Below are 12,724 nucleotides of genomic sequence, written 5' to 3'. Positions count from 1 at the left end.
ATAACACTCTCAAAGTCCATGTACTTGTTGTGGTGTGCAACCCCATCTAATATATGTTGCGGAACGTGCAATCCGGTCCAAATATATATGTTGGGGCGTGCAACCCGATCTAAATATATATATGTGTTGCGACGTGCAACCCTATCTAAATACATGAGGATGAATGCGTGAATGATATCAATCACAATAAGAATATATCAATCCCAATAAGAATATATCAATACCAATCGTGCCACACATAGACATATACCACAGTATCAAGAATAAGTCAAATCCTTCCTCTATACCAGATAATACCCAATAAATAAGAGATACGGTTTCACAATCATGATAAGGCAACTAAGCATAAAGTCTAGTATCACACGTGGCGACAAGCTAATAGATCACAATAAGGAAACAAGCCACAATCAAACAACAATACCAACCTAGGTAATCCATCCCAACTTCATACCCGAAGGCGTAACATGCTTTCTCCAACACTTACTAACTCTACCTATGCTTCGCTAACCATAGTCTAACCGTAAGGTAAAATAGAATCATCAATTGAACTCAATAATACTGCACGGACTCAGTCATGCTAAACAGTCATTAACACTCACAACTAACGAGACACCCAACAAGAATCTCGAGGCAACGAGCCACACATAACAATACCAACTTAGGGCTATCCATCCCAACACCATGTTCGGAGACTTAGGCATGCTTTCTCCGTCAATCTCTGATGTACAAATATGAAATCCTAATTGGAGTCTAATTCAACTAAGCCGTAACCTACCTCGAGGCCGAGCAGGTGCCGCGAACATCTACTTGATCTCCATCTTCCATTTTCGAACCAGAAGCCAAGACGGGAGGGTCTAGGAATAGCAAGGAATCCGAATAAGCAAGTGTCAAGGATTAAGGTATTCATACCTTTTAAGAACCTAGAAAATCTAAATACAACTCTGGGCCCACAAGGGTAAAACCGAAACTTTTCCTCAACTTAGGTTTTCTAGGTTTCCATTGACTAATAATTTAAACTTCATGGTTATCTACACCAAAATAAGCCATAAATAGCATTCTTATTTAAAATTCCCCATTTCAATAACATCAAGACTTAACCCATTTGCAAAAATAGGTGAAGAAATAGGATTTGGGGTTGGTTAACTAGCCTAGAATATGAATCTAAGAGTTCCACCGAAAATGCCATGTTTCTAAGTAATGAAAACTCATTTTACCTTCCTAGGGTTTTGCAAGTTAGGAAAATCACCATTCTTATTAATCCTTATAATCAAAACTTCGTAAATGAAGGAAAAGATTCAAGAGATGAAATTAATAAGGTCTAGATGTTACCTTTCCAAGGTTCTATGAGATTTGCTCTGAAAATGCCCCAAATGGTGGCTTGATTTGAGAGTTGGGTGAAAAATGAGGTCAAAACCCGAAATGGACTTTAAATGCTAGGTTTGCTCAGCGTCGTCAGTTGTGGCGACAATGGGGCCGTTGTAGTAAGCGATAGCTACGACGAACAATCGACCGGGGGGGGGCTCAAGGAAGTCCATCTCTTCCTCCTTGGCGGATGTGGGATCCGCTGGGGCGAAGACCCTTAGTCGTGAGCAACCCCCGATAGCGAACAGAGATTCGCTGCAGCGGGTCCAACCCTCGCCTTGGCGTACTGGGCTCAGTGGCCCTAACTCGGCTTTTAATTTCCTTCTATCTCGACTTTGGGTCAACTTAAACAGAAAATCTTAACAGGCACAACGGATCAGGAAGGTTTTAGGATACGAATTGAGGAAGGCTCGGTAACAGCCTAACGTATCGTTACAATGGGGCTTCTCCTCCCTTAACCAGAGGTCTCGGGTTCGAGCCCTGGGTACGGAAAGGGAGCGCTTCCCCCAGAAATGGGCCCTACGCGGCGCGAATCCAGATATAGTCAGGCTCCAATGTGAGCACCGGACACCGGATGGGAAATTAAAAAAAAAATGCCGGTTTGCTTGTAGTGCCATTTATCACAATATAAAATTGTGAATCTCGTGCTACATAGGCCATAGTCTAGTAACGTTCCTTCTTAGGGGTCATTTGGTACGCGAACTAAATTATGTCGGGATTATAATCCCGGGACTAATTTATCCCACCTGGGAGATGGGATAAAATAATCCCAAGGTTAATGGGATAAGCTAGGATATCCCTGCACTAATTTTGGTATTAATTTTGTACCATGTTTGGTGGAAGGTATAAATTTATACCTTCCACCAAACACATGATAAATTTATACCTTCTACCAAACATGGTACAAAATTAATACCAAAATTAGTGCTGGGATATCCCAGCTTATACCATGCACCAAACGACCAGTATAACTTTTGAACCAAACACATGGAATACAAAAAGTCACTGCAATTAATTATTACCATAATTGTTGCAATTACAATTTACATTTTATCATCCTCTTCTGAAAACTAAATCTAGCTCGTGATCTCCTTGGACCTTGATGTCCGATGCCCAATAACAGATAATTAGGTAACCATTATGCTATAGTATGTCAAAGAAGTCATAACAGCATATCTCTTTCACTAACGTTCAACGTTCTAAGTTGTCACGTGATCAATGTATATTCCACCGATGTGTTTGAGATCTGGAGTTTGAGTTATGAAAATGGAGAATAGATCGATAATGACCACTTTATTCTCTGTATAAATTTATTCCACGCGAATTCAAATTAATCAAACTAATGAGCTACGAACATCAAATACTTAAAGCAAAATTAGATTGGTTTATTATTATATCGACAATAGTAAACAAGCGTCATTGAATGAGTCGTTTACAATTCCTTTTCCTAGCAATGACTTCCAGTAAATAAGTAAGTCAAATTCCATAGGGATTTCACGGACCAGCCATGACGATCCAAAATATTCTTGTATAAATTATACTACAATTGAAAGAAGAACAGGTCTAAATCTTTAGACGACCAACTCCAACTAAAAAATCTAAAGCAAATGAATATAAAGACACAGCATTGAAAGACAAAACAATGCAATAAAGAAATTCCATACACGTAGGAAAAATGTTAAGGTTAAAATAGAAGGAATATTGATGATAGGGATGTTTGCACATTAGCGTAGAAAAAGCAAACCTTTTTTCCGCTTTCTATTAATAGCACAGCGACGTATATTAGGCGGCAGATAATACAAGACAAAAGCAAAAGAAATATTCAGCTCTGGTATTGATATAATCAATGGGACAAATGTCAGAGTAAATTTTACAAATAGTCACGCAGTATAGTTTTCCTTTTTGTCACTTAAACTAGTCTCACCAGGCCCGGGTTCAACTCCAGATATAAAATGTAATATTTTAATTAAAGAAATATAATTTATATTGGTAATAATTAAACTTCAAATGAGTATATTTTTAATATATAAAAGAAAAACTTTCATTTTACTCCGTTAATATCTTAACTTTTCTTTTGATGAAATTATTTACTTCAAATTAAATGCGGGGCCATAATTTGAAATATATGAGTTTTAAATCCTAATTTTTAAAGTTATTTAGTTCTAAATTATTAATTTATACATATTTAATAAACTTTTAAGACAAATACAGAATTTGAACCAAAGTGCTACCGAATCGTATAAAATAGGTAGCTGGCACTCTAATTCCGCCCTACTTCAAACTCATTTTGTGTTTAAAAGATTAATTTCAGTTAACCAAACAAGAAATTTTAAAGATAAACCGATCTTGACTGATAATATTGTCTTCATTTTCAACATTATATGGCATCATTTAATAATTTTTAAAACTATCTGAAAATCATTTTTGTACTAATCTTGGACGCTTGGTAAACACATATGAGCTCATTAAAGTATAAATAAAGTAAAAAAAATGCCTACATATGAGTAAAAGAATTTTGTAAATTCTCAAATTTTATAATACAAATATAAAGTAACAGAAATGTTTACATGTAAAAATCTATAATAAGCAACAAATGAAAAAGAAGAAAATAAAGAGCAACAAGAAGCAAGAATATCTAGCGAAGAAATGACTATATTTTAGGTTAATAGATAAGATCAATAGAAGAAAGCAACATGGAAAATAAAGTGCAGCGGATGGGGCTGTTTCTCCCTTAATCAGGGGTCTCGGGTTCGAGCCTGAGTATGAAAAAATCTTTGGTAGGGAGCGCTTCCCCCGATTGGCCCCATGCGATGCGAATCTGGATTAAGCAAGCTCCAATGCGGGTACCGGATACCAGATAGAAAACAGGAAAATAAGGCAGAATGTTCGATAGCTTTTAAAAAGTAAACCATAAGAACAAAAAATAAATTTGACTTTAAAAAATCAGGACCTAAAAGTAATTAATTGAAAAGTTTGACATTCTTTGGGAAAGTTTCGCGAGGACTACAAAAGCCCGGGCCCAAACTCATGATACAGAAATAGAAAAATTAATTAAGAAAATATAACTTATGTCACATTTTTTTAATTCATAATTAATTTAATTTAGTGCCATGTCAATTATTATCTTGTTGGTAACTCCTTATAATTATTAAGTTTCTTAGTCACATAATTGACTATTTTTTAAAGGACAAATTATTTATGACGAAAAAAGTTTGGAAGGGGAATTAAAATACGAATTTTTAGAGGTATCCATGTTTGGTTGGTCAAAATTTTTTAAAAACGTTTTCTCTAGGAACACAATTTCCTTAAAAATGAGGAAAATGACTTTCCTATTTGAAGTAGAAAAATCAAGTTCCACAAATGATATTTTACATTTACTATGTCCTCCCCGCCTCCAATACACCTCATCTTCACCCCATCCCCAACACCCCACAAACCCCACCAACCATAGTACTTGTCCAGATTATATACAAGTGTTTTCAAGATAACATTTTTTGTTTCCGTACCGAACGCAAGAAAATATGTAAGAAATACACTTATTTTCCTGAAAAATATTTTTAAAATAAAAATTTCATACAAAATATTTTCTTTCATACCGAACACACCCAGAGAGAAGAGTATGGGGTACTAATTAGTAAGACCTAATAAAGCACTGATTGGAATGAAACCATGACTCCGAAGTTGCATAAATTTTACCAAAATGTATTATTGACAAATAATGTAAAAGGTACTCTCTCGGTTCATTTTTACTTGTCTCTTAAGAAATTATTTATTAGGAGTAACACACACGTAGTAAATTACCTTTATTAATCATGCGCTGAAAATTTAAGTTTGACTACTAATACTCTATGTATTTACTTAATGATAAGAGTAATATAGGAAAAAATTATAAATCTTTTGTGAATTGCTAAAATAAACAATTAAAAAGAAAAATTTATTTTTAGTATAAAAACAAATACTTCCTCCATCTCAATTTATGTAGCACCGTTCGGATTTCGAGATTCAAACATGTCTTTCTTTGACTGCAATTTATATTTATTTTTAGTATAAAAACAAATACTTCCTCCACCTCAATTTATGTTCAAAAACCGTTCGGATTTCGAGATTCAAACATGTCTTTCTTTGACTATAATTTCTTCATATATCTTTTAAATATTTTAAAATTTCAATTATTGTTACTTATAGTACTTTTAACGTAGTTTCCGAATATGTGAATTTTATTTCAAAAATTCAAAGATTTCATGCTCGACTTAACGACAAAAATTAAACTATTTGACTATCGAAATTCGAATTGTGCCACATACATTGAGACAGAAGTAAAAAGGAACCAAAGGAGTAAGAAAAGAAGAGATCGGCAAAAAATTATACTCCCTCCGTCTCATAATAAGTATCACCTTAGCCAAATTTTTTTGTCCCATAATAAGTGTCACCTTAGGAAACCAAGACATAAATTGGCTAGTTTTTTCCAATTCTATCCTTGGATAATAAAGTAACATCTAAATGATGATTGAAAAAGTCATATAGTAACTTGGTATTGTTGGATTCCCAATGTCAAAAGGTTTACTTCTTGTGCATGCTCTAATACAGAGGTAAAAGTAATTTATTTTTATTATATAGGGGTAATTCGGTAAACTTCACATTGCATTATTGGTTTCTTAATATACGTGTTTTTGGATAAGATGACATTTATTATGAGACGGAGGAAGAATATATAATGTCAAATAGTCCAATTACAAGGCCCAAGGGTAAATGATCATAAGGAATGAATGGGTGCAAAAATGAAAATTAGGAAAAAGCAAAGCCACATGGAGCAGCCTAACTGCAACAAAGAACATTGTGAGGACGACAAAATTTTTGTATTCTCCCTTATTACATATTGTAAAATATGCGTGTTTTTGACTAAGATGACACTTATTATGAGACGGAGGGAGAATATATAATGTCAAATAGTCCAATTACAAGGCCCAAGGGTAAATGATCATAAGGAATGAATGAGTGCAAAAATGAAATTTAGGAAAAAGCAAAGCCACGTAGAGCAGCTTAACTGCAACAAAGAACATTGTGAGGACGACAAATTTTTTATTCTCCCTTATTACATATAGTAAAGTAATATCACAACACTATCATTTTGGAAAACCAAGTAGTCACAACTCACAATAACCGAAAATGTTAGTTTTGGTGCAGTTTATTTCAACCTTTTTCACTTGTTACATTGAAAAAAAAAAAATACAAATAGAGATTGGTCGATAAACTCTTGGCTAGATTATCTATATGCATACGCACACACTCTTTATAAGGATAGATCTTAGAATCATTTTTTTTTAAAATTTCATCATTAATAATATAAGTTAAATACAAAGCAAAATAATGACAATCTTCAAACTTTTTTCTCAATTGAAGAGGTAAAATGAATTAAATTGAAAGAATAACACATTTCTATATTTAGAACAACTTAATTTTAATTTTTTTAATTAAATGATTTATAATCACACATATTATAGATCATAAATTTAAAAAAAAATTCCTTTCCTTCTTAAATTCCATGCACAGTTAAATAACATCATCATGTAATTAGGACGGACGGAGTAGTATATAGTATATATTGTTGGAAATTCTATATTTGTTGGACTTACATATCTAATATAAAATTGTACATAGATTGCTCTAATCTCCCAGTTTCATAATAACTCGAAAAATACTAAAAGAAAAGAAAGAGAGATAGTAGAGATAAAAAAACAAAACCAAAAAAAGATATAAGTCAAAAACACACCAGAATTACTCCCTCTATCCATTTTTGCTTGTCCTATATACTGAAAATAGTTGTCTATCTTTACTTATCCAAGCTTTGAAAAACAAGAGATAACTTACCATTTCATATCTATTTTACCCTTATTATTATGGAAAAATCTATTTGGCAAAACCATTTTTGGGAAAAACTGTCAAAAATGGGGATATATTAGTCATTTCATAAGGAATCTTGAAGAATCTTTGTTTTTTAATATTTTATTGTGATGTGCTTTTACATCACTGCCCTTCATGATAAAATGAGACTCTCTCTCATATAGGTTAATCATGGGCTATGTTTCCCATGCTCTTTTTCATTTTTTTAATGTATCTTTTATTTATTATTATTTTTACATTAGTTGCATTGTGAATACATAAGGTAGGCCTAGGGTGTATTTTTTTTTTTTATTCACTTATTGTGTATGCATACTGTGGGCCCAGGGTGTATTTCCTTTTTTCTTCTTTTTCTTTTTGTTTACTTATTGTGTATGCATACGGTAGGCCTAGGGTGTACTCATTTCCTTTTTTCTTTTTTTTCTTTTTGTTTTGGCATCCGATTTTTTATTTTTTTCTTGTAAATAAAGTGTTATTTATTGCCTATATACGCACGGTATTTAGCCTAGAGTGTATTTTTTTTTTCTTCTTTTTCTTTTTTGTTTTGGTGTACGAAAGTGTTTTTATTTTTTCCCGTAAATTTATTATATATATTATATACATACGGTATTTGACTTGGAGTGTATTTTTCTTCTTTTTCTAATTCTTTTTCATGTTTTTATTTTTGTATATATATATATATATATATATATATATATATATATGTATATATATATATATATATGGTATTTGGTTCCCGTTGGACGTTATATATTGAAGAGTGGAATAATTTGAGTGAATGATTAATTTCTGTTGTTTAATTTTTTTTATTTTTGTTCTTGTTGTTTAATTTTGTATTATTTTTTGTTGAGCTCAATATTGCTATTTCTTGTGAATGCAGTATCAAATCATTATTTATTAATAACATAAAGAATCAAGTCACTATTAGTGTTGAAATAACTATGAACTAAAATTAGGTATGACCTTATTATGAAATGCTTCCAATTTGATTATGAAAATGCAACAAACCAATATTTTGCATTGAATTTCCTATTAAATATTGAAAAGTCATTTATTTTACAATTTTGCTCTATTAAAAAATGCAGATAAGTAATTTTCCGTTCCAAAAAATGTCGAGTGCTATTTGAAATTGGTCAAGGTCCGCGTTTAGAACCCTTAGGTCCCGTGTTCAAGTCTAGGTGCGCGCATTTAGTCTAAAACTTTTTTTTTTTCATTTTTTATTTCACTTATATGATCACCAAACTCAAAAAAATCAAGTATCAATGTACTTTAATCCTTTTGAACACCAAAACTCACTTAGTATTGCTATTGGATTGAGAAAGCACTAAGCCTTTGAACGAAATGTCATATCACATACTCGTTTGTTTGAAGATAGCACATTAACATATCTAATATGGCAACTCATTATCTCTTAACATAATGCATCAAGTCACTTTTGGTGTTGAAGCAACTATGAACTAATGAGTTATAACCTTGTTATAAATGAGCTCACAATTACCGATCGGTAATGTAAAACAACGACGAGAATGCTAACGATTGTCGTGTACACAAATTCGTAACGTAAAAAACCCACACAAAACATGAATATCATTATTTACATTTCAATTTGATTGTGAGAGTGCAACAAACCTATATTTTGCATTGAATTTTCTATTAAATATTGAAAAGTCATTTATTTTACCATTTTACTCTATTAAAAAAGGCAGCTAAATAAATATTCGTTCCAATAAATGACGAATGTTATTGCAGCAAAATTGGTCAAGGTCCGCGTTTAGAACCCTTAGGTCTCATGTTCGAGTCTAGGTGCGCGCATACAGTGAAAAGTTTTTTTTTTTTCAATTTTTCTTTTACTTTGATATTGGGCTGCATTTCTCCTCTTCTGCTGAATATATGGGTTGTGGTTGTTTGGGCCCAACTTCTTTGAGTAGCCTAATGCCCATGCATCTTTATGTTTACAACACACAGTCCACAAAATAAAATTTGTCCACTAAAACATAATACTCCAATTCATACGATATAAATATGTGATAAACAATACACAAAGACCCATTCCATTGGTATTTTTACAACGTAATTTTTTGGATATATCAAAAAAATTGGTAAAATGAATGACTTTTCAATATTTAATAGGAAATTCAATGCAAAATATTGGTTCGTTTCAATCAAAGTCAACCATAGTGTTGACTACTTGTTAAATCCACTATTTTGGACAAGATGAATTTAATGGAATCAAAACTTGTTATTTTAACAAGTCTAAATCTATTTCTACAATTTAGCTAAGTATTATCTTTTGAATAGAGCAAAATGGTAAAAAAAAATAACTTTTCAATATTCAATAGGAAATTCAATGCAAAATATTGTTACCATAGTTAAATTTATATATTTATATAAGAATTTGATCCAATTGAATCAACACTTAGCGGACCTTTTACTGAATCTTAATTAATACTTAGCTAAACTGATTGAATTACCTGAAAGTGTTTTTATTTTTCCTGTAAATAGAGTGTTATATATTGGCTATTTACATATGATATTTGGCCTAAAGTGTTTTTTAGTTTTTTTTTTTTTTTTTTGGGAATTTGATAGTGTTTTTAATTTTCTTGTAAATAGAGTATTATATATTGGCTATATACATACGGTATTATTTTTTGTTGAACTCCATATTGCTATTTCTTGTTAATGCAGTGTCAAATCATTATTTTTTAACATAACGAATTAAGTCACTTTTAGTATTGAAGTAACTATAAGCTATAATTAGTTATAACCTTATTATAAATGAGCTCACAATTACCAATCATTAATGTAAAACAATGAGGAGAAGCGTTATCTCATAGCGTTAGGCTACATGATTGTTTCTACAATTTTTAATCCTAGGTTGTTCATATTTTGAAAATCTCAACAAAAAAAAATCCAAAAAAAAAAAAAAATGAAAATTGGTGTTGTTGTTTGATTTGTGTGAATTGGAGTGTAGATTTGAGTTCCTAGAGGTCAAATCTACCTAGATCTAAAGTTTCAAGTCATTTGGAGGAGTTTTAGATAGTTTCACCATTGTTGACCTTCAAAACTTGAAAATAAGTTGATGGGTTTCGAAGATTAGGTCAAAATTGAAGGTTCAAACCTATTGGTCTTTGTTTTTCTAGTGAAAGAGGTAAAGAATCCGAAGTTTGGAAGAATTTCAAGTTGATTTGAAGAGTTCACCATTGTTGGGTTTGAAGAACTTGAAGAACTAGCAATTTGGGGGTTGATTGATTTCAATTTGTATTGAGTTTTGTTCTCTATGTTGAGGAAGAGCTAGATCTAAAATTTGGAGTAATTGGACTTATTTTGAAGAAATTACAAATTTCAAGTTCATGGTGTTCTTGAAGATCTTCATATGTGTTCTTGGAAAAGCTTAGAAACTAACAAATGGATTTAATTGATTTCTTATTTGTTTGACAAAATTGATGAGTAGGGATTGTTCTAGTTGGTATAGAGGAGCTTTGTTTCGAGCTTGGGGTTGATTTGACTTGATTTGAAGAATTTATGACCAAAAAACTTTGAAGCAATTTTGAAGAACAATATGAAGGTGGTGAAGAAGATGATAAAAGTGCAGTTTTTTGCATAAATAGCCATTGATTTGCTGTTTTTCATAATTTTTTTTAAATTGCAGAAATGACCAGATTTTGTAGAAATAAGTCTACCATAGTGTTGATTACTTGTTAAATCCACCATTTAAAAAAAATAAATTTAATGGAATCAAAACATGTTAAATTATCAAGTTTAAATCTAATTCCTTCAATTTAGCTAAGTATTATCTTTTGAATAAAGCAAAATGGTAGAACAAATGACTTTTCAATATTTAATAGGAAATTCAATGCAAAATAGTGTTACCATAGTTACATTCACATATTTATATAAAAATTTGATGAAATTGAATCAGCACTTAGCAGACCTTTTACTAAATCTTAACTAATACTTAGGTAAACTGATTGAATTAGATCTAAACTTGCTAACTGTTACTCAATACTAGTTAATACTTAATTAATTGAAGCAATTCAGGTTAAATTCACTATTTTCGTTTATATTGACTGAATTAGATTTAAACTTACTAATTGCTTCTCAATTATATCTAATTAGTGTTCACTTAGCTAAAAATTGAGACAATTCAATGTCTCATTTTAAGTCAACGATAAAGTTGACTACCTATTAAATACACTATTTTTGTTTAAATTGATTGAATTAGATCTAAACTTACATTTTAAAAATATACGCTTCTTCATTTCTTAGTTATTTTGTTTTGAAAATATGAATATAACCATTATAACTTTATTTTAGTTAGTTTACTATTGTTTAACATAATAAATTTGTTTTATTTATTTACAACTACACAAGAAAAACATAAATTGTTGTGTCGAGCTATTTGCAGCACATATTTCAATTTGGGCAATTAGCAGTAATACCCTTATTTTGGGGTGGTATTTAAATTTTGCCCATCAAAATGAAAGTATTTAATTTTTGTCTTTCGGCTAAAACATCAAGGTCCCAGATTCGAACCCCTGCTCAGGCAAAACTAAAACAAAGCGAAGTTGGGTTCGCATTGAATTTTCAAGGCAAAAACTCCTTAAAGGCGTAAGTTTGCAAGGCCCTTGCAAACTCGCTTTGCATTTTTTTTTTTGAGTACCGCAAATTCTACCCCTAATTTGCAAGGACAGAATTTGCAACTTCTGCCTTGCAAACCCAAACATCTGCCTTGCGAATTTTTTTTTTTTTTTTTTTTTTTTTACTTAGTTGGGGTTCGAACCCAAAACCTCAGGGTGTCAGGCGAAGGGCAAAATTTAAAGATCACCAATTTGAAAGACAAAAGTTAAAGACCACCCCAAATGAAGGACAATCCGCGCAATTTTTTGTTTCAATTTCGACCACCTTAAAAAATCAATAAAACGTAATATTACATTCCATGACCTTTTCTGACTTAGAAAGTCATTTTGAAAAAAAGAATGTTGCTTGGATCCAAATAATGAAATTATCACAGTAGCAATTAGCAAGTTTAGATCTAATTCGATTAATTTAAACAAAATTATTAGATTTAACAAGTAGTCAACATAAGGTTGACTTTAATTGAAACATTAAATTCCTTCAATTTAGCTAAGTACTATATAGGATTGAGTAACAGTTAGCAACTTTTATTTCATTTAATCATTTTAAAAGAAAAATAGATGTATCAAGTAGTTAATATTATTATTGACTTTAATTGAAACATTGAATTATCTCAATTAGTTAAATATTAAATAAAATTGAGTAGCATTTACCAACTTTAGATCTAATTTTATCAATTTAAATAAAAATTGTAAATTTAACGAGCAATCAGCCCCATGGTTAATTTTAATTGAAACATTAAATTGGTGCAATTTATCTAAGTTTTATACAGGATTAAGTAACAATTAGCATCTTTTGATTTAATTCAATAATTTTTTTAAAAGATGTA

This window comes from Lycium ferocissimum, chromosome 1 (genome assembly GCF_029784015.1).
Source record: "Lycium ferocissimum isolate CSIRO_LF1 chromosome 1, AGI_CSIRO_Lferr_CH_V1, whole genome shotgun sequence".
NCBI lineage: Eukaryota > Viridiplantae > Streptophyta > Magnoliopsida > Solanales > Solanaceae > Lycium > Lycium ferocissimum.
The sequence above is the reverse complement of the archived record's forward strand: the minus strand, read 5'-3'. Positions refer to the sequence as shown.